The following is a 23332-nucleotide window of genomic DNA, read 5'->3' on the forward strand; positions in this document are numbered from 1 at the left end:
TAAATATTTTCACCATATCTGATTTTCGTTGTCTGATTTGAGGTATGTCTTTAGCACTGTTTTCAATGTTACTTTTCTTGAAGTAGTAAGCATTTGAGGGGTGAGGCTTTATAAGACATATAAAGTAACCTCTCTCATCATCATTCCATCCCAAAAGTATTAAGAATAGCTCACCACTTTCTTCTTGGATAGGCCTGCAACTCCAAGCTTTGAAATACCATAGAACTCAGTTCTCATTTTGATGATCATGGATAGCCACTTTCCCACCCTACTGAGAGCTGCTGAGTTTGGAGTGTCTAGACCACGACCAAGGGCAGTATTTCTCTCTCTCCACAAATTTGTTTTCATCTTCACCAGGGATCTCTGGTGATTTTTCCTATAGAATTTCAGGTTTGCATGTCTTGGGGTCCTCCTAATGCCCGCCATAGCTAGGAAGAGTTGTTCTGGCTCCTTGAGATGAGTCATTATCTGTATAGTGGCCTATCTGTGAGAAGAAAAGAAAGCCTCTGCCATAATCACCATGGGCGACTAAAAGACAGCAGCTTCTGTCCCCTTTCTATCCTGTAGAAGCATGGATTTCTCATTCTGTACATTTCTGCATTTTATTTTATTCATCCCTGTATTGCCATCTCAATGTTTTATTCATGCGAATCTTGTCATTCCAGGTAAATTGTAAATTCCCCACAGGAAGGACCCACATCTGCATATCTGTCTACCACTGTGGAGGTCAGGAAGGAACTGCTCAACCAAACTGACTGACTAAATTTAATAGTCCAATGGTCAAGGCACAGGATTGGAAAGCAAAAATCGTTTCTAAAGAATAGAATTACTGCAAAAGCCTCTACACGCTATTTCATTTGAGGAATGATCTTAATGGCATCATCTATTATTTTTCACATGCATCATCTACAGGGTCCTCAGTCTAGAGCTCCACTCTAAGTGTGATCCTCAGACCAACACCTCAGCATCACCTTGGAGTTTTTTAGAGGTGAAAAATCTTGTGCTCCCCCTAGACCTACTGAATTAGAATCCATATTTTAACAAGATCTCCAGGTGATTTGTAAGCATGTCAAAGTTTGTGAAGTCCTACTCTAAAAGATATGTGCAAGGTTGTTCTCCAGTGCCATCACCACCCCCACCATCTCCTACTATTTATTGAATGTAAACCATGGCAGAAACTGTGCTAAGCCCTTCATATGCATTATCTTACGAAATACTCACAATTACTCTTTTTGGAAGACACTGCTTTATTCCAGTTTTACATAACAAGAACTTATAGCTGGTAAGTGGCGGACCCGTCACAGCCTACAAACATAGATTCTTCACCTGCCTCACAAGCGGGGCCAAATAAAAACTGGAATGCCAGGCTTATAATAAGGAAAGCGTTTTTATTTCCGGTGACATCAGCTGGGAGATGAGAGTGAGCCCTCAAATTCATCTCATCTCCCCAAAAGATGGGAGGCAAGGGGTTTTAAAGATTGCAAGGAATGTGGCTGTTTGTAGAGAGGGGGTCATTGCTTTCCCACCAGCCTGCATTTGGCCTTGCAAGGCTGCTTGTAGAAAGTTCAATGGAGAGATAAGGAAATCTGCAGGTGAGTATCTTTGGTTGTCTGCCTCCATGTTGGGTTGTGGATTCTGGTGCCAGGAAGCTGAGGAGAAAGCAGGGAAAGGGGATGAGTGCTTTGGTTTTAACCCCATATATGCCGGGTTTAAGGAAGCGGAACTGATATCAGGACCAGTATGGGACCTGAGTCTCAAATACAGTTCTGTTTGGTCCTAAAATATTTACTTTTCACGCCTACACGCCAGTGTCTTTCATTTTAATTGAGACTTCATATCAATTGCAGAAATGGATTATTTTCAGTGGGAATACCATCTAATTGATAAAAGTTGTACCTGAAAATAAAGTTCCTCCTGCTGTATGGGAGTCTCACTCACTTCCATTGAAACATAACTTACATTTGTTAAAATTATTTTTTGTTTTTTAGCTTTCTCCCCCACCAAGAAACCTTCCATAATTAGCCTCCTTAACAAGCTATCATTTGTTATTTTCTCCTAGAGAGAAAAGGAGACACTAAAGAGTTTAGAAATTATGAATTATCATGATTTAATCTTGTTGAACCCCTTCTCTTTCAGTTTCCCATTTTACTTAAGAAATTTGCACAAAAAAGTACAGTTTAAAGAAAATCCAAGATTCCACCCAGACCTAGATTATGTAATAGAATATACAGCAGTGTTCTTAACAAATTTAAAGCCCTGTGGAGAAATTCTTCAAAATCAAAATAACTGTTCTTAACAAATTGGGGGAAATTTTCATTTCTAAAAATTAAGTAAACTCTGCAGAGATATTTAAGGGAGAAGGAATTATGGAATAGTGGTTAAGTGGAGTCCAACTGACAGGATTTTTACATCTCTACTCCACCACATACTGGCTTTATGGCCTTGGCCAATTTCCTTCCCCTCTCTTGTCACTGGCTTCTTCTCCAGAGCATAAGAATAGTAATTCCTGCCTCTTCGGGGTACTATGAAGAATAAATAAGATAGTGCAAATGAGAAACATAACTCTCAGCAAAAAGCAGACCTAGATGTCAATAAATAGTAACCATTAGTAAAGTTGTTTCTTGTAAAAGTCCTATTTTTCCTGAGCAAACATTGTGTGTCTATTCTCCTTTCTTTCCTTTTGTTCTAAAAGATCTTTCATTTTTCCTTTAGCCATCTCCATAGGAAAAGCCTTTCAGAGAAATGAGATATTTTTGAGGAAGCGATTGATTTCAGGCCTTGGGTTCCAAGTCTCTCTCTCCTCTCCCTCTCTCTCTCTCTCTCTCTCTTCCTCTCGCTTTCAATTAGCAAAGTCAGCTCTCTTTGACCCAAGAGTAGCCAACCCTCGTAAAGTTGTGGATACCAACACAAGCTTTTTTGGATCTCAGACTGATTATTACAACACTAGTTTAATTGTATCGTACCCAACCATGATCAATGGTACAACCAAAAAGACTTCCTCCTGCTGACTTGCCACGCTGTCCTGGCCCATGAACTCTCATAACCCACTTTATTTATTTATTTATTTTTATGTTCCATCACATCTAAGTCATTTATTAATTAAATCTATGACTTTTTCAGGAATCCAAACTATGCATACTGATGATCTCAAGTGCATATAAAGCAATATTTCTAAATACAGAATATAACATGGAAACTGTTGTTACAGTAGTCAGAATTTTTAATTTAAAAAACCCTTGAATTTTATTTAATGTTTTAATTGTCCAATAAAAAATATTAATATACACTTAAAGTTAAACTAGTTCCAACATGCAAACATTTTGCAACCCAAAGAGTGGCTAATGGTCTCATGCTGGTACAGCTGACTCTGTTTTGTTCACACCAACGTTATGTCACAGGCCATTCTATATCTACCTAGAAAATCTCAATTTCCCCAAGTATACAACAAATTTTATGGTTTTCCTAAAGATTTTCATTATTGATTTTAAAAGACTGTCTTGAGGTAAGCAGGCTGATCAGAAATGAGGTTATCTCAAGCACTTGCTTTAACTCTCACTAGACAAAGATTCACTTGAATTAATGAGAACTCTCAGAATTAGTTTTACTATAAATATGTATTTGATTTGCTATCCCTTTGTTATAAAACTTAGAAGGTTAAGATATTTTGGTATCCTCATTGAAACTTTGTTGGCATTTTCCTGGGTGCAGGAAGAAATTAGTCTAATGTAACTAAACATCATTGTAATTACAACACTCTAGAATATGACCATTAATTTCACCTCTAGACTAGTTGCACTCTCAATCTGCCACACTAGCTTTTAAAAGGAAAAGTGTTTGAGTTATTGGCACACAAATTTGTGTATTCTTGGTGTTACACAACCAGGTTCATTTTTGCCCGCCTCCCAGAAAACCAAACACTGAGACAACAAGATTGCAGCAGAGAGTTTTAATCACAAGCAGCCAAGTGAGGAAGCAAGAGAATGAGTCTCAAATCTACTTTCTTGAAAATGGGGACTCAGGGATATTTATGGGATGGGGGGAACAAGGTGGTCTGAAATGTGGAGATAGATGATTGGAGGTGAGAAGAGGTGAGGTAATTGATGATCTGCACAAGTGTAGTCAGATTTCATGCCTCTTCACAGGACGCATGTTCACAAAATGGTGGCATTAACATGATCTGAGGGTGGAGTTTTAGCCTCTTGACATCAAATTGTCATTCATTGGGCATCTGCACGGGCCCAGTTGATGAGTTGGTGGTCTCAACTGGCCTGAACTGGACAAGGGGGTCCTAATTCCCGAAAAACAGCTCAAACCCCCATTACCACAGTGACCGAGGCTCCAGGGAGATGTTATCTATACGAACCTAGTGGGAGTCAGATAACACATTGCCTAAACAGCACAGTTAACAACAGGCAGGTGACCATCTAAAGCTGTAATCAGTGATTGCAAAAAATGAAAAAATTTTAGTTACCAGCTTCCTAATCTTCAATGGCTGACTGTTTACCCATTTCATTGGTTGATGTCCTTTCATACGTCCTAACTGTGACAAGCAGAAAGCTTCCCAATTTGTCTCAAACCTAGCCAAATTCATAATCCTCCTCTAGACATGGTCTCCAGCCACTGAACTTACTCCTTATTGCTCTAGATTTTCAGAGTCTCTTGCAATCATCTCTAAAATGATCTTCCTGTCTTTAATGTTAGCATACACTGAATCCACACTTCACACTGCCTTCAACTTTCTTAGCCAATACATATGTCAATATCCTCCAATTCAGAAACTTTTGATAGTTCCCTATTACCTAGAATAGTAATGGGTAACACTTTCCCACACTGATTTAGTAGTGGCACACTGCTAGGTGTTCACATGCATTAGGTTGTTTGCCCTCACAGCAACCAAATAAAGTAGGAACTACTATCATACCACATTACAGAAGAGTCTCAGAGAGATCTAGTAAACTACTTAAGCCCACACAGCTATTAAATGCTGGCACTGGGTCTTGAACTCAAGTTTTCCAGATTTCAGACTCCCATACCTGTAGCCCCTGTGCTTTATTGCCTGTAGAATTAATAGCAAGCCCCTTAATCTATCATCTAGTCTCTCCATGCTAGGACTTGATGCTATCTTCCCAGTCCCATCTCCTACAATACAGAGCTGTACGTCCCATGGTCTGTGACATGCCCTGTAGTTTGCTATCTCAGTGTTTTCTTTATGCTATTCCCTCACTTCTGTCATCCCCCCTTTAGGCCGGTTCAAACAACCCTCATCTTTTAGATGCCATCACCTGTGTTAGTTTTTCCTGTGATTTTTTAAATTAACATTAAGCTTCCCGTCTTCCATTTTCTAATAGCATCTTTTTTCTTGCCACATCCGTAGTTTGAATTATGGGTGGATTTGTCATGTAAGCTTCTTGAAGGCGCACGGCCCAATAAATACCCCTTGAGTAGAACTGAATGCATATCTAGTCTCATTCCACCTTGAATTTCTACCCTTAAAATGGAAAAATGTAGTTACATTTTAGAAAGTAATTTTTAATTTGTTGTTCACCTTGTTTAAATTAGCAAATGGAAATTAAATCTGGTATTTTGATCTTGTCTTTTGAGATTCTAGTTACATTAAAATGAAAGAAGCATTGACATTTGATTGAGCTGGAAGTAATACTTTTTGGTTTTCTTTTACAGCCATGAAATTTTCCTGAAAGAATTGCCCCCTTACAATGGAGAAACTTAGTTTGTCTATTCCCTGTCATTAACCAGGAGACTGAAGAACAAATGTCAACACACAGAAACCAAAGGGGACATACCTATGAAGTCTCCCCATATGAGGTGCATAGTAAGGAGCCAGTGCCTTGGGCCCTTTTTGGTTCCTTGTAACTTTATAAAACCTGCAAAGCCCTAGTTACTTTTGATTTACAATAGAGGCAAGGTCATACTTATAATGAAAAAAAAATAAAAGAAGGAAAACAAGGTCTATATTTTCAGACCCTGAGATTCAATTTGTCATGAAGATCAATGACAGTTTTATTCTCCAGAGAGATGAACTATCCCTTTTGCTGTAAAATTATCACCTTTTTTCAGACCTTGTGTTGTTGCTAAGGAATTGTGAAGCTGGGGTTGTAATAGGATGCTTTAAAAACAGAAAAACATTGCATTTGAACATTACTTTGTATAAGTTGCTTCTCTTTCCAAACGAAAGATATGTGAATCTACTACTTGAATTGTGGGGACTGAGTGAGAAGTGGCCTGGCTCATTAAGTTGTTAGTGGAACTAGAAGATTAGCTGTTTTCTGAGCGACACTAGGGGATGAGAAGGCAAGAGATGCAAGGCCAGAAATATTTGGAGGTCAGTTCAAAAAAAAACCCAAATAGATGAAAAGTAGAAAAGAAATCCCTATTGACCTGAAGATATTATAGAGCAAAAAGGAGAAAGAAAAATACAACAGAAGCTCCAAAGGGGAGGTGTGAGACCTCCTCTAACCCATCCAAGGTCCCTTTATTGTTTACCATGTGCCCAACTTTGTGCCAAGTGCTACAGGAAATAATACATCACAGAAGCAAGCATCAGGATTGTCACTGAATTTAAGACTTCACAGTCTAATGGTGCAATCAAGCATACAGCCATTCTGTCATTTATGCATTTCTCAAAACATTATTGAATGCCTATGTACTCTCTACCAAGAACTAGAATGAGTCTTGGGGAACTGCAAAGACGTGACCCCCACCCTCACATAGCTTTCAGTCTAAGGAGATAGACAAGCACCATAAATATCTTCTCAATGAAAAACGTAAACCACATATCCCATTCCAATAGCTTGGGATATCCCGCACTGACATTCCCCACGTCATTAGACAGGCAGGAATCCATTCTTTTCCTGTGGCTTTCTTTCCCAGGGGTCATGTCAAAGAATACAAGTGTTGCTTAGTCTCGTTCAAAGATCAGTCCTAGCTGCTATGTCCTCTCACCAAGTATATCAGAAATTGAGACACAACCACTTTTTTTTGGACATTTTTTTCAGGTTTATTGACAAAAATTGTATCTGTCTAAGGTGGACAATGTGAAATTTTGATATACATTCTGAAATGTTTGCCACAATCAAACTAATGAAGATATCCATCACTTCACATGGTTACCTATTTGTGTGTGTGGTAACATCCAAAATTTACTCACTTAGCACATTTCAGGAATACAATACAGTGTAATTAACTATAGTTACTATACTGTATATTAGATCTGCAGAAATTATTCATCCTACATAACTGAAACTTTGTACCCTTTGACAGACATGTCCCCATCCCCCCTCCCCAGCCCCTGGCAACCACCATTCTATGCTCTGCTTCTGTGAGTTTGACTTTTTTAGATTCCACATATAAGTGAGATCATGCAGTATTTGTTCTTCTGTGCCTTGCTTATTTTAGATAGCATAAAGTCCTCCCAGTTCATTCATGTTGTCACAAATGACAAGATGTCCTTCTTTTTCAAGGCTGAATAATATTCCATTGTGTGAATATATATCATATTTTCTTCATGCATTCATCCACTGATACACACTTAGGTTGTTTCCATATCTTGGCTGTTGTGAATAATGCTGCAATGAACATGAGAGTGCAGATATCTCTTTGAGATATCAATTTCATTTCCTTTGGATATATACTCAGAAATGAAATTGCTGGATCACATGATAGTTCTATGTTTAGTTTTTTGAGAAATGTCCGTACTATTTTCTGTAATACCTATACCAGTTTACACTTCCACCAACAATGTGCAAGTGTTCTCTTTTCTCCACATCCTTAAGACTTATCTTTTATATTTTTGATAACAGTCATTCTAATAGGTGTGTGGTGATATCTCATTGTGGCTTGATTTGCATTTCTCTGATGATAGTGATGTTGAGCTTATTTTCCCATACCTGTTGGTCATTTGCATGTATTCTTTTGAGAAATATCTATTCAAGTCCTTTGTCCATTTTTTAATCAAGTTATTTTCTTGCTATTGAGTTGTGTGATCTCCTTATATATTTTAGATATTAACCCCTTATCAGATTATGATTTGCAAATATTTTCTCTCATTCCATAGGTTGTCTTTTCACTCTGCTGATGGTTTCCTTTACTGTGCAGATGCAATCCTATTTGTCTATTTTTTCTTTTATTGCCTATGCTTTTGGGGTCATATCCAAAAAAATCATTGCCCAGACCAACATCAAGAAGCTCTCTTTCAACGTTTTCCTCTAGTAGTTTTACAGTTTCAGATATCATGTTTCAACCTTTAGTAACTTTTGAGTTGATTTTTGTATTTGGTGTGAGATAAGGGTCAAATTTCATTCTTCAGCATGTGGCTGTCCACTTTTCCCAACATCATTAATTGAAGAGACTGTCTTTTCTCTATTGTGTGTTTATGGTAACTTTGTAGAAGATCAATTAATTGTAAATACATGGATTCATTTCTGGGTTCTCTATTCTGTTCCATTGGTCCATACGTCTGTTTTTATGGCAGGATCCGATTGTCTTGATTACTGAAGATTTTTAATACATTTTTAAATCAGGTAGTGTGATGCCTCCAGCTTTGTTCTTCTTTCTCAAGTTTGCTTTGGCTATTTAAGGTCTTTTGTGGTTCCATATGAATTATAGGATTTTTTTTCTATTTCTATGAAAAATGCTATTGGAATTTTGATAGAGATTGCATTGAATCTGTGGATCACTTGGGTATGGACATATTAACAATATTAATTCTTTCAGTTGATGAACAAAGGATATGTTTCCTGATCTTCGAGGAAAAGCTTTTAGCCTTCACCATTGAGTATGATGCTCACTGTGGGCTTGTCACATATGGCCTTTATTCTGTTGGGGTATGTTCTTTAGATACCTAATTTCTTGGGAGATTTTTATCATGAAAGGATGTTGAATTTTGTCAAATCCTTTTTCTGCATCTATTGAGATGCAGAACTTTTATCCTTTATTCTATTAGTGTGGGGTATCACATTTATTGATTTGTGTATGTTGAAAATCCTTGCATCCTAGGGATAAATCCACTTGCTCATGGTGTATAATCACCTTAATGTGATGTTGAATCCCACCTGTTAGTATTTTCTTGAGGATTTTTGCATCTATATTCATCAGAGATACTGTCCTGTATATTATTTTCTTGTAGTGTCTTTATATGGCTTTGTTATCAGAGTCATGCTGGCTTCATAAAGTGAGTTTAGAAGGGTTCCCGCCTCTTCAGTTTTTTGGAAGAATTTGAGATGGATTGGCATTAATTCTCCTCTGAGTATTGGTAGCATTCACCAGGGAAGCCATCAGGTCCTAGGTTTTTCTTTGTTGGGAGTTTTTTTATTATTGATTAAATCTTCTTACTAGCACTTTGTCTGTTTAGATTTTCTATTACTTCATGACTCAGTCTTGGTAGGTTGAATGTTTCTAAGAATTTATCCATTTCTTCTAGGTTATCCAATTTGTTGGCATCTAATTGTTTTAGTAGTCTCTTATGATCCTTGTATATCTGTGATATCAGCTGTAAAGTTTGCTTTTTCTTTAAAATTTTAATTATTTGAGTCTGCTCTCTTTTTTTCTTAGTCTAGCCAAAGGTTAGTCGATTGTTTATCTTTTCAACAAACGGACTCTTAGTTGCATTAATCTTTTCCATTGTTTTTCTAGTCTCTATTTCATTTAGTTCTGCCCTGATCTTTATCATTTCCTTCCTTCTGCTTTGTTATTTTTCTAGTTCCTTGAGGTATTAAGTTAGGTTGTTTATTTGAGATCTTTCTTGTTTCTTAATACAGGCATTTATCCCTATAAACTTCTTTCTTAGAACTGCTTTTGCTGTATACCCTAAGTTTTGGTATATTGTGTTTCCATTTTCTTTTGTCTCAAAATATTTTTTGAAGCCTTTTTGATTTCTCCTTTGACCCATTGGTTGTTCAAGAGTATGTTGTTTAATTTCCACATATCTGTGAATTTTCCAATTTTCCTCCTGTTATTAATTTCTAGTTTCATACCATTGTGGTCAGAAAAGATACTTGATATTATCTGAATCTTCTTAAATTTGTTAAGACTTGTTTTGTGGCCTAACATATGTTCTAGCCTGGAGAATGTTCTGTATGTGCTTGAAAAGAAAGTGTATTCTGCTTCTGTTGGATGGAATGTTTTGTATTATTCTGTTAGGCCCATTGGTCTATAGTGTCATTCAAGTCCACTGTTTCCTTACTGATTTTCTGTCAGGATGATCTATCCTTTGTTGAAAGTGGGGTATTGAAGTCCCATACTATTATTGTATTGCTAAGATCTGACCCCTTGAGGCTGAAAGACAATCACTGTCAATGCTTGTAATGTCAGAAACTGGATGCTGTTGTTACTATCACCACTTATCCACCTCTTACTGTCACACATAGTTGAAATTACACTCAGTTAAGGATGCTCATTGCCAAATGCTTTAACTTTTTAGAATCATTGATGTAGCCTTTTCTGCAGGATGATAGGGTTAGGAAGCAATCTCTCTGACCAAGCACCAACATTTCACTTCCATATTGGATAGTTCTGGGAGAAGTGAGTTCACTAATCCCATCTCCTTCTACCTCAATAGTGAATTATTTTTCATGAGCCTCTTTGCACTTTCCTACTATTTAGGCATGGCCAGAGCCACCCCAGTTGATCTGATCCTTTTCTGTCAAGTCTCAAAAAACTCTTGGTCATCTCCCAGTCCAGAAGGCCTCCCTGCTCTTCTGCAATATTGTGGAATCTCCACTCAACTCTAGGCAGCAATAACCAAGCTTCATAGTCCCATGGATATGTTAAAAGAGAAGTAACATATCTCTGTCTGTTTGTAGGGCCTGAGTCCCAGCACCGGATCACTCAAATATGTCCGGTTATAAAATGACCAGGAGGAGGATCTATATCACAACAGTGAAAAAGTACAAATGACTGAATATAATTAAGTATAAAATATGCAGGGCAGACTGTAAATCCCTTTGGTTCTCTTCTACACCTTCACCAAGAGGAACTCTACCTCTCTGTCCTCGCTGTCATCATCACTGTCCTTCAAATAAAATACCACTTTCTTATTTAACCCAAAGGATAGAAGAGTTCAGTATGAAAACCAGAGGCAGAGAGAAAAGGGCTTACATCTGATGCAGTGCTTTCCCATTGGTCTTTCTTGACTGGTCCTAAGATTTTAAATAAACGCTGCGTGCCTGCAAATATATAGTAGGCCTGTAATAACTGTTTATTGAACTGAATAGAACATGGCCACATAATACTGTGATTATACAAATATTCACTGGAGTTCCACCATCTCATTTAATTTTACTAACTTTAATATTTTCACTTCTCCCATAGGAGAAAAATGAAGCAAAAGACAGAAATAGTTTAATTAATTCAAAGAAAGAAATAATTTAAATAATATGGACAATTCTATCCAAAAAGCACATGTCTTAAAGTGAGTAAGCAAGAGAGAGAGATAAGAGACTACCCTGTCTGAAGTATGTTTTAGTCCCTATGGGAACTCATATTATAATAGTTACACCATGCTGAGTGTGAAGCCGGGGACTCACTATATGTATTATTCATACACTATGACCCTTCAACATGTGTCAGCTCTGTCATCTGTTGCTCAATTGAAGAAATCAAGGTCTATTTCAATGGAGGAAAACCAGCTGTGTTTGACTTGAGAAATTCCATGTCAGTTTCCAATGTAGTGCATAAATATGACCATAGCATATCTTGCATCCCTGCTACCAAAATATATAGACTGGAAATTATCAAGCCATAGTATCAAATTGTCTACTGAGTACAATATTGAGAATTCAGGTGCAATGTAATGGTAATTTGACCATTATATATGACTATATATGATTTTCACCTTACCTAATGTCTTTAGACTATAATACCCAAGCAATGTGCAACTCTGTCATATTTATATTATTCTAAGTCTAAGCTTTGAACATTTGTACTTATTCACACGTATTTTCTTATTTTCATTATAATTGAATTTGAGGCATATATAACATAACTGTATAACCTTGAGCTAGTCACATGAACTCTGTTTCCTCATCTATAAAACCAACGGGTGGGACTTTTTGATCACTAATGCCCCTTCTAGCAGTATCTTTCTTATTCTGAATACATTAAATTTCATTCTGTTTGCAGAATAATCTAACTGGGAGATGATTCAGTTAAAGCTTTGTTATGAAAATTGGAGCTAGGAAGCCATTTTTGTGACACAGAGAATAGTCAGACAGAATTGGGTATATGAGCTTGCTGAGTGAATTATTAAAATTAATACTAATGAGATTCTATTTTTATGAGTTGTCCCTTGACAGCAATTCTTAAATAAAAAGATAGGACTAACATCTCAGGCACAATTCATTGCAGAGTCAGCAAATAGAGAAATATCTTTATTAAATTATCCTTGAGTCAAAAGACTGTTGTCTGTAAGATTAGCCCGTATAATCATTTTTGATTAAAAACCAGCTACCATTTAGGTCAAGGGTTTAATTTGAGGACATGTTAGAAAAATAACTATTTACAACAATTTTATACACTTGAAGAATTTATTTGGCACATTTGAAATTCCATTCATAATAAATACAAGAGGAATATAAAAATAAAGTGCGATTTCTGATTATTCTCTAGAAGCACTGGGAATTTAACCCTACTAGACCCATAGTGAAATGAGGAAGGCAATCTTTAGTTACACATATTCTGCTACTCCAATAAGATATTTGACAAAATGTCAAGTATGTCACAAAATAAATTTCTCAGGGGCATAGTAATATATAAACTAATACAAGTCCACTGGATTGTATTCCTATTGTGAAAGTTTAAATTTTAATCTAGGGTTCAGCATTGTCTCTTCTTTGAAGGGGTGACAGTCTGTCCATGGAGCGAAAACATTTCTCCCAGTTAAACACTTTGCAAGAAATTTCCACTTTGATCCTTGCTTATTTTGCTCTCATAAAGCATGCTTAGCCATTTTTTTTTAAATAGTCCCTGTGTCCTCTGTTTACATAGACAATTATCTAAGAAAATGCTGAACGTCAGAAGGTTGTCAAAGTTAATTGAGAGCAACAAGACCAAAATTTAGAATTCAAGTTATTAAAAATTAGAGTTCAGGTTATTCATAGGTAATCAGATCTTTCGATATCTTGACCAATTTGTTTTTAGTTTCTAGTATTTGTTGTTACCTCATGGCCCTCCCCCATTAAGGCTCTAGCTTAAGTGTTTTATACTCAAGACCTCAGAAAAAAGATGACTCGAACACAAAATGATCAATTTTCAGCTTTTGACTTTCAAGAAGAATAATCATTGTTATGGTAAAAGGTGAATGCTTCATGAGAGAAGGCTTCCTGAGCCTTCTATCCCTTCCCCTAACTCCCAGCCTAATAATAATTCTATGGGTTGCTGAAAAGGAAGGAGAACTAGTGGGGAAAAAGAGAACTTGGATGTGAGTGACCTTCAGGAAGGAGCCCTGAACACTTAGACTGAGCCCCAACCTGGCGATATGGAAAACCTACAGCAAGGGGACAGGGCCCCTGTCCCTGGTGACCGTATTCTCCTGGTTACCCCACACATACACCATATCCGTTTCCTCTTATATTTAGTAATAGAACTTACAAGTTTCGCTTGCCATGTGGCTTTCCAGCCAAAAGACGTTTTCCTGGCTTTCTATGCAGCTAGGTTTGATCGTGTGACTAGGAATGGCCTTTTCCCCTCTTCCTCTTGACTATGAGAAAGAATGGTGAACACAGGACCACAAGATGGAAACCACAGGTTGAGGATAGCGGAGCAACAAGCTAAGAGATGCCTGGATAATTTAAAGCATCATATCAGCCTCAACCATCATACCAGCACAGAACCACCTTCCCATATTTTTACATGAGGGAGAAATGAACTTCTGTCTTATTGAAGTGACATTATTGTGATGTCTGATATAAAAGCTCAACCGCTATCCAAATATACTAGATAAAGCCACAAAGATGGCCAGATATTGGTTTTCCCCACCCAGCATGGTATGAGCATAGAAGAAATTTCTGCAAGATATGTCTAGACGGGTGAGACTGAGACCTCCTCAGAGTTTCCATGGCTACAGCAAGTTTGAGAGGGCCAGGGAGCATGAGAGTAGAGATTCCCACACTCAGTGTAGTGCAGGACTGGGAGATGGTTTACGACAGGCCCCTAAAAGATAGACAGCAGAAGGATTTGAAAATGTCTGGCAGTTGGAAACAAGGAAGAATCGCAGTAGCCACATGGACTGATGACCAAAGTTCAGATAGGAATGAGAATTAGCAAATGTTAGGAGTGTTAGCAAATGCCAACACTGAGAGAGTAATGACCCAAACAAGCTTGCGCTCACCGCCACTCCAAGCTAATGTGCTCTGCCATTACACAAACCTCTGGTATTTAGATACAAACCTAGAGAAAGGGAGGGAGTGGGGGTATTCCTTGTAATAGACATTAGGTCCTAAAACACTAAAGTTCTTAAAACTAAAAATATTCCAAATTCTTATATTTCTTAGCTTGTAGTCTGTGACTTGTACTTGCTACCCAAAGCAATTGGTGGCCGGTGGAGTTAAAAATGTTTTCATGATAACCAGTTGCTGGATTATTCATTGCATTTGTATTCATCCATTTACCATTTTGTCCCCAGTCCTTACATAACGTCTGACATATAATGAGCACTCAAATATTTTAAATATTTGTTGACTTATTCTAGCTCATTTACTGTGGTTTTATATAAATAAATTGTGCTTCGTAGATAATTACAGGTAAATTTAAAGATTATCCCTCCTGTGTTTTAAATACATAAAAGCATCGCTCTGTCTACGCATCAGCTCATTCCCTCGAATATACATCTTCCATATTAGAATCTATTTTGTAATGCACTATTAAATCTGGTGATAATATTGGGTGATATTTTTTCTTTCAAAGCTATTTGAATGGTATTTTGCAGTTGACAAAAATTTCCATGTGGCACTATCCATAGACAACCTTTCAATTTCCCTTTATTACCTTAGAACCCATTACACATGGTATTAGTTATTTTATTCAACACATATTTTTTGAGCATTCATTATGCATCAGGTGCTGAGTTATCACTGCAGAGATAGCAAAAACAAGCCCAACACTAAGCTAACGGTTCTTAGCATTTTAATAGGGAGGGAAAAGATTAAACAGAGAGAGTATCTGTTCAAGGTGAAACCTGACAGTTGAATTGCACTAATCAGGACAGTGGGGGAAGGGAAGGGAATATATTCCAAAGAGGGCAGCAGCACATTTGAAGTCTTAGGTTGAGGGAACTGTGTCTGAAGAATTCCAAATTCTGAATGGCTGTATCATAGAAGGAGAAAGGGAGAATAGAGGAGAAAGGAAGTTGAAAAGTTATGCAAACACTAATGCACATTTCAGGAGTCATAAATCCCTAGAAGGAACCTATGGGTAAAACTCATTTTCCTAAGAACTGTTATAAAACATTAGAGCCACACAATCACAAGGCAAAGGCTTTCAAACTTGAAACCTGGAGGTGATTTAGGTCAAGTCAACTGTTTCTCTTTCCGCCTCTTGGTAGAAGGTATCAAGGTGACTGGAGAGGAGAGTGACCAGCAGATTTGACCACTTTAGGGGTTGTATATTTTAACAATTATTTATAACCTTGACATATACTTTAGATTAATTTTATTGACTTTCACAAAGATTTACAGTTTATAGATTTTTTTAAACGAATTTTTTTTCCCACTCCCAATGCCAGTCCTCAGTATTAGCCTGGAAATGTCTTTAGAAAAAGAGATCACCAGTTGAGATAAACAGGGAAGAAAATTGACTTGTCCTCAATCCCTTACACTGTTTTACTCCAGGAACAGAAATAGAGAATGCCTCTTGAATAAGGGATGGTGGTTGGGTGCAAAATTCTTAAATTAGAAAAGGTAATTCAGTTCATTAACAGGTCATTTTTGTCTTCACAAAATGACAGAATTTGGGATAATTCAAATTTCCAAGAGACAGAAAACTTAAGAATGTTCAAAGAAATGAGGGTGTACTTTAGGGAAAACATCAGTCTTCCTCACATCCTAGACACCAACTCACCAGGGAAAGATCGTGACTCAATTCTACTGAGGGTCGAGAAGAAATACCAACTAAACAATCCATGATAGAAAGAGGAATCTGAATTTTAAAAACAATCACATTGCACAATGTTCACTTAAAATTGCTAAACCAGATGGCAGATCTGTACAAGTTGAGTTTAAACCCCAGTACAGAGCTGTGTTCAGGGCTACAATTACTCCACCTTAGCAAGATAGACCAAAAAAATTCATATAGAGTTCCAGATTTTGTAAGATATTTGCTATTCTGCTCTACTATATCTGAACAAACTAGTTCACTAAATTGTAAACTCCTAAGACAGAGAAAACGATTGAAAACAGTAGGAGGGGAAAGATCAGAAGAATATTTAAATACTCCAATGGCACATAATTTGAAAATTGGCCTTGAAACAGCAAGAAAAATAGAAAATGTACTACATGAGGTCCAAAAACATTTCCCTTATGAATAGATTGGTCAAAGATTCAGAATTATAAATAAAAATAGAGATGAGTATATAGGAGTCTTAAAACAGACTTTAGGAAAATTTCGACCAATATTCTGGAGTAGATTCAACAGTAGAAGTCAAAGGAGACTTGTTCTCTCTTTTGTAATGGACTCAAGCCTGAAATGGGAGCATAGTCAGAAAGATAATCGGAGTGGCAAATTACCAACATAGCAGAGCTCCAACATGTAGCTAAATATTTTCAAAAAGTCCTAGAAAGTAAACAAGCTAAAAATGAAAACAAACATCTGGCTCTACAAATAAAACAACTGTTCCCCGAAAATAAAAACAAGAAAAAAGGTCCTTATTCTCTAAAAATCAAGAAACTATAAATAAGGACACTTGTAGATATAGCAAAAAAAGAGTTATTGGAAGAGCCATTATCATTTATTGGTTGAAAAACAAAGGACAGCTGCCCAAAATCTGTTCAATGATGTTGCTCCAAGGGAAATATTAAAACCCAATAATTCCCCTCTTTTTGTTAAACTCCTGAGATGAATTGTTTACAAATATAAACGAACAGTACACTTTTCTTGTTGATACAATGCCACTCCACATACCTTCAATCCACTGCCTTAGTGGACCGGATCCCTCAGAGGACTAAAACCACTCAGATTGTAGGAATTTCTAACAATCCTAAATCCTTTCCAATGTCCCAACTTAAAATTGTCACTTTGGGACTATTATTAGAAAAACACTCCTTTCTTGTCTCTGACACAGCTTCTGCAAATTTAATAGGTAAGAATCCACTGAACAAATGAAACTGCCATATAAAACATACCACAGAAGGATTATTTTTAGAAGTTGCAGAAAATTCTCCTACACACGAGGAAATTATAACTGATATGGGCGATAATATACCTACATTATGTGTGTGACTCAAAAACACCTACAGTGTTAACTATAGTTCCAGAAACTCTATGGACAGAAGACTCTTCACACTTCGGCAAAAATAACTAGAGCAGAACCTATAAGATTCCAGATTGAGTTTTTTAAAATCTTTGCCTAAATTTCCTCAGTGCCTGCTTAGACCTGAAGCCAATGAAGGTCTCAAGCCAATTGTGTTCCCTATGTAGGACATTCCAACTTACCAGTCAAGTGATAGAAAAACACATTTTACTGTACAGATATTTGTGAATTACGTGAGGCCTTGCCCTGAATGCAAGAACTTCACTGTCTTTATGGCTTTCAATACTCCGGGAAAGTAGAGAAACTAGGTGAAACATTAAAACTGAAATTACCTAAACAACAAATACTCTCGAGTGCCCATGGTCTTAGGTCCTACCCTGAGCTCTTAAGGTCCTGTGCTCTTCCCCCTTCAGGATTTCCTAGATTCTCTCCTCATGAACCAGTCACTACCAGACATACGTGATAAGGGATATCCACCATTGGTCCAATCTTATTGAGGTCAATGAGGCTAAATATTATAAAGAATAAACTCAATATTCTCTCTCCTATTGTTAACAGGTATGGGCTATTTTTCCTTACCAATCACCTAATCAGTATTTTATGGCCTAAAAGCAAGTGATCTGGTATACTGGGAAAACATCAAAGTACAGGTGTTGTATCTTCATCATCTCATTCAAATCTTGGAGCAATGCTTTGAACTAAGTATTATTATTACACTCATTTCACAAAAGAGAAAACTCTTGGTTAATTCACTTGCCCAAGGTCAGATGTCTAGTAAGTGGAGGACCTGGGATTTGAACCCAGGTTACTCAAGGATTTAACCACTTGGAAAGATGATGCATGCAAGGAATTTGAAAAATTAATTAATATTGGATTTTATGGACACTGGGTATCTCTTCAAAAGTGAAATTCAATTACAGTTCTATGGACTAGACAACCATGGCCAGATGTGTTTGCCAAAACTGTTTGTTCAGTGATGTCTCAGGTACTTCTTTCTTCTCTCTTTCATGGAATTTGTTACATTCATACATTGGAAATTGTTACACAAACTGTTGATTATGTGTGCGATGAACAGGCGTAAATCTTAGTGGCGATGAAAAGAGAACAGGCTATCCAGCTGTCATGAAAAGATCTGACCAAAACCATGTTGTTTTTTGAGAGTGGAGTGATTAGTAAGAGAAGAATCAGCAAGTTTTCAGAGTTCTGGCCAGGTCCATTGTTTTGTGTTAGTAATTATGAAAAATGGCCAGACTTCTTGAGTACTCACCATGACTGCGTAAAATCTCCTGTTCCAGAAATTTCTTCCACCTGTTGAAAGATGTGAGGCTGACAGAAATGAAGCTGGCAAACTAATGCATTGAGGATCATCTCACATATGTAGCTCTGCCAAGATTATGCATATGCATATTGTTTTCTCATTAGCATTTACTAAAAGGAACAGAGCATAAAATAATAGAGGCACTTTGGCAATCTGTAGAGAAATGGAAATAATGAGGGCCTCATCACTTTTAAATTCCTCCAAAAATATTTTTAGAAGGCAATTTCTGTTGATCTTTATTTTCACTGGTGTATGTTAAACAGCTCTCCTGGATTTGTTTTTGTTTTGCAATAGACATGACACGCATTTTCCTGAAGTCTGGGAAATTAGATGCCAGCCCCATGTGCTTCTCTCATCCTGAAACTTACATTACAAGCAATTGATTTATCAGTCTTGTAAAAGTCCAGAACACCCACAGATCTGCCAAGTGACTTTTATTCATTATCAGCTTTCTCTAGTGTAGACTGAAGAAACTCCATCAGTTACTCTTCGCCATTACCATAGTCACTATCATCTACCTATATTCTTCTTCATTATGCAAAGCATTAACGTTCCTTTCAAATCCCTTTATGCCCAGTGCTTCTCTTCATTTTATTTCCCCATCTTTGCCTTTCATTTCCTACGCTAAATTTCTACTTACGTGGTGATTGCTTTCCAACCCTTTTGCATTAACCTTAGATTTTGAACTTTGTCATAAATGCTTTATAGACCCATTCTCATTATCAAGAAAAAAACCATACTTGGGCTCCAAAACCCATTTGATTATAGAATCCAGCCATCCGATTTTAAAGAAAATAAGCATAATAAAGGATATATTTTAAATAGACAGTATTCCACACCACATATCTAAATTTTCCAGGGTCAATTTTCTCATTATTCAATAGGCCCTGACAATTGAGTAGATTTTATTGGATTCATCAAAGGAACAGTTCTGAATGACAAAAATAATGTGCATCCTTTGCAAGAAAGAACTTGTACCCCGTTATGAATGTATGCAACCCATGAATAATCAAAATCATGTTCATTTTAAAGCCTTATTAATCTTGAATGAATTTAGAAACTGACACCAGCCATTTTGTAAGTCTGAGGTGCCATATTGATTTCATAAATGAATGAACAAATGAAAGGATTGATAGAGCTGTGGCAAAATTTTAAAAATCACAGGCACTAAAGCGAAAACACGTTTGTGAAGCCATTTAAAAAAAACAAAATTTTTCTGGACATCCCCAAATTGTTATCCCAATGTTTCCCCTACCCTGCTAATAAGTATAACTTCTGCTCATTATAAAGTTAATCCTTGTGTGTAGTATATTATTTTTCTTTAATTCTGACACCAAAATTTTGTGGATAGTCCCTAGTTTCAAGTCATTGGATTTATTTTTCGATAATCTGATGAATCAAAGACTTCAAAATATAATCATAGCAATTTTATTTAGAAATAAATTTTGCTGCAAATAACAGAAAAATCTACTACAATGGCTTAAAAATCTATTTTTGGATGATGGTGGGTTGGTGGTTCAGGAGTGACATAGCAGTTCACTGATATCAACAGGCACACATGCTCTTCTGCTTTCCAACTTTAATCTGGGGGCCTTCACCTCCGTGTTGATTACTGCCTGATTACAAGATAGCTTCAGGTCTGTATTCCAGGCTAGAAGGAAGGAGGAATGCAAAGAGACATAGGTTGTTCTTTTTTCCTCAGGGAGACTTTGCCTTTTTTTCAAGAAAGAAAATCTTCCCTGGAACTTTGACCTCATTAACAAAAGTGATATAACATGGCCAACTCAAAACTTCATTAGAGTCAGGAAATCAAATATTTTGGTGTGCTTGTCTGTGTACTAACAGCAAACAAAGATGAAGAGGACTGTGAATGACTTTGGAGTAATAGACCTGCTGTATTTCCAGTTTGTGCCTATTTCAGGTTCTAAAAGGAAACCGTGAAAGGTTTACTCAAGATATGGTTAAGAAAGACAAAGGGATTTTAAAAAATAGTAATTGAGCGTAAGATACATAGGACAAGATTGGTGGAGTGTGGTGGGTTCTGAATCTAGGTAGGTTTGAACCTTTTTTGGAAACCAATAAATGCCATGCTGAGAAGATTGAACTTGATGCTATGGACCACTATTTTCCACTGGGCTAGACATTAGAACCACTTAGGGGGCTTTTCAAAAATATTAATGGTCAATTCAATCAGAATTTCTAGGGGTAAGTTTTAAACATCTATATTTAAAATTTTCTCTGACTGAGTCTAAAGTGCACCCAAGCTTCAGAGAAGTGCCTCTGAACTTTATTGGAAAAGATTGGACATTTTAGAGCAAACCACAAATAGAGCAAACCATATATACACTCATTCAAAACCTAAAGATGGAGAAAAATGGCTTTGTCAAGGTAAATGTGCTTCTAAAACTCGTGTAAATATGCCTTTAGTGAATGGAGCTTGAACGTGAGTGGAGGTTTGGAACTTGAAGATCCTTTTAGAAATGATTTGCAAAAATGTAAAAGCAAATCATTGTTTGTAGTTTTAATATCATTAGTTGTGAAGACCCTAAAAGCCCAAAATGCATCAATGTAAATTTTGAAATACGTGTTTTAACTAATTTCTGTTTAAAGCCTGATTTGTTTCAAAATACTTTAGGTGTTTTGATTTATGCAGTATTTGAGCTTGGTTGCATATTTTGGTATCCATGTCATACAGCTAATTTTGTGCCACTGTATCCCTGAGTATTCTTCACACAAACTGAAGATAGCATGAGTTTCCTCCATGCCATTTTTGTATGATTTAAACAATATTTATATAATCAAAAAGCCTTTCACTTATCCTTGTTAAATCTCTCGTTGTTTGTTCAAACCCACCACCTTGCCCATTAAAATCCTTTGAAGCCTATTGTTTTGATCTAAGCTATTTGCTATCTTTCCTACTTTTGAGTCATCTGTAAATATGATTATGAAACATTACAATTTAAGACGCTTCAGCTGCAAAAAACAGAAGTCGAAGTCAAGCTCGTTTAAATAACAGAGGAGACCATTGGCTCGTATAACAGAAGTGCTGGGTAGCCCATGCTTTGGAGTGGGATGTTTTAGCTGCGTTTGTTGTCAAGGACTCAAGGGCTTTCCACTCTTCACTAGCAGTAGTGTCAACTGCATCATAAGGCTGTTCCTCCTTATAGTCATGAGATCCTGCTAGAGTAACTGGGGCTCCATGCTTCCACAGTCACATACAAGACAGGATATACTTTCTATTCCAGTAACAATTTCTTGGAAACCCCCCAAAAATGCCCCATTGTACCCCATTGGTCTACTTCCTCCTGAGCCCTCATGTCAGAGAAGTGCTGTGAACTGAATGGCTTAAGCCTGGCCTCCAAACCAATCATTGGCAAAGAATATGGGTTTGGATCGGTTGAACTAATCAAGTCCAACTCCTGGAAATGTGGTCAGGGTGACAAACCACTTAGTCTTTCACAATGGAGTTGCTATACAATGAATATTAGGGAGACAGCACCAGAGTCCACTATATTGTTCTCTTCAACCTTTATCCAAGTCATTGATGAGACTTAAGACTTTTGTATATGCTTTTCCTTCTCCCTGGGAGATCTTTCCCTGAGGATGTTCTCCAACACTTACTCTTGCATTTTATCTGGTTCTGTTTTGGTTTTCTTTCAGCTCTCATTCAAGATAGCGTTGTCTCCATAACACCTTCCTTAGGCTCCTATTACCTTCTCTCTCTCTTTAATGCCCCTATAGCACCATACAGAACCCTAATCTTGTCACAATAAGTATAGCATAGTATAGTATTGTAGAGCATAGTATGGTATGGTATGGTATGGTATGGTATAGTAGAGTAGAGTACTGTATAGTAGGGTATTACAGAGTAGAGTACATATCATTCCTTACCGTTAGTGCTCTCTTCTTCCTTGGGTTTCTCCACCAAACTGAAAGTTCCGTGAAGGTGAGACCATATCTTGACACCCGTGACACCCCCAATGCCTAGCCCAAGCACCACGCACAGATTAGGCTATCAATAAATATTTGGGTGAAAAAATGTTGAATAAGAAAAAACTACATTCAGATTCTATGATCGCGCCACTAGAATTCTTACAAATTGACATTAATTGATTAATCAACTTTAAATATAATTGTTTAAAGAGGTAGAAATCTACCTCCCTGTACTATCACCCAATCCAGATTTCCACCAAAGGACGTCCTGAAAGCCTAAGACTGAATTTTCACTGCAATAGGCTATTACTTGCCCACATTTCAAACTTAGCAAATATCAGAAAAAGAAATTTATTTCTGGGACTAGTTCTCAGGAAACCTGTATTGGTTTTCCAGGATTACCGATGCTTTTCTTTCATTTTATTCCTAAATGTCCACAACGTATCTGTTCATTAATAAAATAAATAGAGGAATCGAATTTGGTGTCATGGATCTAAGTCAAATATTCTTTGCCCCTGGCAGGATGGGAGGCCAGACTTCAACACAGATGAATAGTAGATGCAGCAGTCTGTCATGTTGCTAACTGTGTCTGGATCATGGTTTTT

At 37.0% G+C, this 23332-nt stretch overlaps 1 long non-coding RNA gene across 1 annotated transcript in view; it reads right to left on the bottom strand.

Moving 5' to 3' along the window:
- Positions 1-1390: 1390 nt before the first annotated feature.
- Positions 1391-23332, bottom strand: part of LOC139041404 (uncharacterized) — an 84952-nt gene continuing 63010 nt past the window's right edge. Inside the window, exon 3 of the long non-coding RNA XR_011496480.1 lies at positions 1391-1649. This is a non-coding gene — a long non-coding RNA (uncharacterized lncRNA). The remainder of the gene's footprint in view (positions 1650-23332) is intronic.

The sequence above is a fragment of the Equus asinus genome, chromosome 21 (assembly GCF_041296235.1).
Source record: "Equus asinus isolate D_3611 breed Donkey chromosome 21, EquAss-T2T_v2, whole genome shotgun sequence".
NCBI lineage: Eukaryota > Metazoa > Chordata > Mammalia > Perissodactyla > Equidae > Equus > Equus asinus.